A 3,658-nucleotide genomic window follows, 5' to 3' on the forward strand; every position below is an offset into this window, starting at 1 on the left:
TATGGAATATGATGAGGGCATACTGTGACATAAAACCCATATCTCCTGATTCTGAAGCTAGTTTTCTTATTCTCCATCATATTTTCACAACCCTAATAAGTTTGCTAAATATTGTTACATCATGGAGTCCATTGATTTCTTCAACAGAACATGGTACCTGTGAAGTGGGAGGCTGAATCTTTCTGTTAAAAAAGGAAACTGTAAGTACGTCTACAACCTACACACACGTTTGTATTTTGGTAGCATACTTCATTTTTGAAAAGAGTCAAAATTAATTCACAACAAAGCCTTATAATTTAGGTAAGTTTTTAGCTGAGAAATATTTTCTTAATCAACTGTGGAATAATCAATCCTCTGATTAACATGTAAAGACAATATCAATAGAATGGGTGATGAGAAATTTGTATTTGGATTTCAGATAAGTCCATAGCTTTTTAATAACATAAAATATTTTCTTTCATGGTGTATAAGAGGAGAAGAAACATGCTACTTTTTCTATTGTATAAAAAAAGTAAACCTTTGAAGATATCTATTTCAGCTTCTTACAAAGATACTCAAATCCTTCTTCAACACCTTCTGACATTTGGTCCCCGAGCTTTTGTTGGAGGACACCCAGGCACAAGGAGCTCCCTAGTATCTGAAAGACTGTGGTACATTAGACATTGTAGGACTGGCTTATGGATATACTAACTGAACAAAATAGAAAGTTAAGAGATAGAATAATAGGTATCTAGGTATTGCAGGGTACTGTAAACAGAATGACTATTCAATAAATACTCTGGGAAGTTTTATTTATTCTAATGATAACAATGAAAGTGTACTTCCAATTCACACCATAGCTGAAAATGCATATCTCACGTGAGTTAGAAACATGAATGTAAAAGAAAAAACTTTATAAATTTAAAGAGAAGTATCTTTTTAAATGCACAGCATGGAAGGACTTTGAGAAGTAGATGCAGAGATCTTTCATCGTGATTCCAGCTTCCTCATCTCTGCATCATAGCGTAGGGGGGAGGTCCTTGATCCCAACCTCGTTCACTCCAGTAGTCAGGTGTCAGCTCCTTCAGTTCTAATATTTTTGAAATACTTAATTTACCATATCAGATTTCCCTCAGGTTAAATTTCTAGAGTACTTTATATTTCCTTCACTGAAAAATAAATGAAACTTTATTCAATATGTGTCTGGCATTTATTTAATATGTGTCAAATATGTGGAGGCATTAATATTGCTAAGTACACTAAATGAATCCAGTTACAAATTGAGAAAAAGATGAAGACATATTTTACCTTAGTATCTATGTTGTGGGTTGACTCTATTCAGAAACATGTAATGCCAGAGCCTTAAAAAACTGATGTATGTATATAGTATTTGATCCCCCCAAATTGCTATAGAGCAGTTATAAACAGAAGACACCTTTGATTCATCACTGAAGTCAAGAACATATAGTTTACAGAGAATGAGAAAGGCATTCCTTGTGTACAACAAGATCATCTGTACCCCAAATGTTAAACATTTGTTGCATTTAAAAAGGAAATCCTGAACCCAGACAGTTTAATTTAATCTAGGCGGACTCTGGAGCTATATGTGATATGAACGACTTAAGTATGTATTTCATCAATTGGTGGAGGCCATTTGATCCAGATGCAAAGAACTGGGTTGAATAATTTAATTTTTCAATCTAAACTGTATCAGAATGCACAAAATCAACTATATGCTACCATCACAGTTTACATTTAACAAAGTTTATTTCTTAAGGATTTATCCTCAGCTGTGATCATGTGCTGTGAAATTTTAAATTACTTAATTTGACCAGGACATTTATTTTTAGATTAACATTTTTTAGCCATAAGAATTTTTAATTTTAAAATTTCATTCTCTTTGATAAAAATACAACAAGTTCTATAAGGTCATGTTTTTCTATACCAGGACAGTGATTGCTCCAGAAAAATAAGTTGAAGTAAAACCGAAAAACTTTTGTCACTAAAGAATCTTAATACAGTATGATTATCGATTGTACCAAATATGCCACACCGATGAGGGATGTTGAGGGTAGGGGAGTGTGTATGTGTGCGTGGAGAGGGCTATGTGTGAACTCTCTATATTTTCTGCTCAATTCTGTTGTAAACCTGAAACTGCTTTAAAAGAACAAAGTCTATTTTTTTCAATGGACATTATAACAACAACCAGAAAAAAAATACAGCATGATTACTTATACAAGGGATTATATTACAAGGAATTAAACCTATGCAATTCATTTGGTCTCTAAGGACTATAAACCATTCCACTTAGATAAAGATTGATTTTATAGCTGTTTCAGCAATAAGTAGTCTACATAACCCAAAGGAAATGATTTTTTAAGTGCAATCATTGATAATGAAAGCATTTATTGATTCTGTAATAGAATGAACATCATGTCCTACATGAAGGATACAGCCCTCTTCCTGCTAAGGTCACATTTTTACTCCAAAGTTTCTTCATAGCATTCTTCATTTCTGCCTTTCTCAGGGTGTAGACTAAGGGGTTCAACGTGGGAGTTAAGAAAGTTAAAACCACAGTCATGAATTTATCAATGGGAAGGGTAGAACTAGGTCTTGCATACAAGAAGATACAAGGAACAAAGAATAAAATGACCACCGTCATGTGCGATGCACAGGTGTAGAAGGCTTTGTGATTTCCTCCCACACCATGCATCTTAAGGGAGTGTAATATGACCCCACAGGAAACTAAGAGAATGAAGAAGACACAACAGTGCAGATTGCGCCTCCATTAGCTATCATGGAGAGTCCAATGAGGTGGGTGTCGGTGCAAGCAAGTTTCAATAAGGGGTACATGTCACACGCAAAGTTGTCAATGACATTGGGGCCACAGAAAAGGAGCTGATGAATGAAGAGAAATTGAACCAATGAGTGCAGGAAGCCTCCAGTCCAGGCCACCAGCAGCATGAGAACACATACCCACGATTCATGATGACCAAATAATGAAGAGGCTTACAGATGGCTATGTATCGGTCATAGGCCATCACCACCAGAAGAATGACTTCAACACCAGCAAACAGATGATCTATAAAGACTTGAGTCAGACAAGCCTGGAAGGAAATAGTCTTTTTCTCATGAAGCAAGTCAGTGATCATTCTGGGAGCAATGGCAGCAGAATAGACAGTATCTACAAATGATAAATAAGCCAGAAAAAGTACATGGGGGAACCCAGGGACCGGCTGGCCGCGATGGTCACCATGATAAGCAGGTTGCCCTCTATGGTCACGAGGTAGATGAGTAAGAAGGGGACAAATAGAACTTTCTGCATCTCAGGGTTCTGTGTGAGCCCCAGCAGGACAAACTCAGTCATATTGTTCCTGTTTTCCATGGTGATCTGAAGGTGTTGATCAGGTGTCAGAGTCTGCAAACAAAAGGGCCAATAATGACTTGGAGAGGATTGCAAGCTTTCTGTCAAAACTGTGATGTCTTACTGCACAGTGTTTGCTCCACGAGGGCTCACACAATGAGACTTTGGAATCTCCTCCCACAAGCACTCTATCCAATATCACAAATTCCTTGCTTCAACTACAGCGATGAGATGTCCATATTCTAACTGGGAGGCATATCTGAGAGATGATCTACCACACAATAAGAAAGCTGCTTTCTCCAGAATCTCTCTCAC

At 36.7% G+C, this 3,658-nt stretch overlaps 1 pseudogene; it reads right to left on the minus strand.

The window, feature by feature from the left end:
- Positions 1 to 2,410: 2,410 nt before the first annotated feature.
- On the minus strand, positions 2,411 to 3,405 carry LOC107034365 (olfactory receptor 4A15-like; annotated as a pseudogene).
- Positions 3,406 to 3,658: the final 253 nt, after the last annotated feature.

This window comes from Vicugna pacos, chromosome 10, assembly GCF_048564905.1.
Source record: "Vicugna pacos chromosome 10, VicPac4, whole genome shotgun sequence".
Taxonomy (NCBI): Eukaryota; Metazoa; Chordata; class Mammalia; order Artiodactyla; family Camelidae; genus Vicugna; species Vicugna pacos.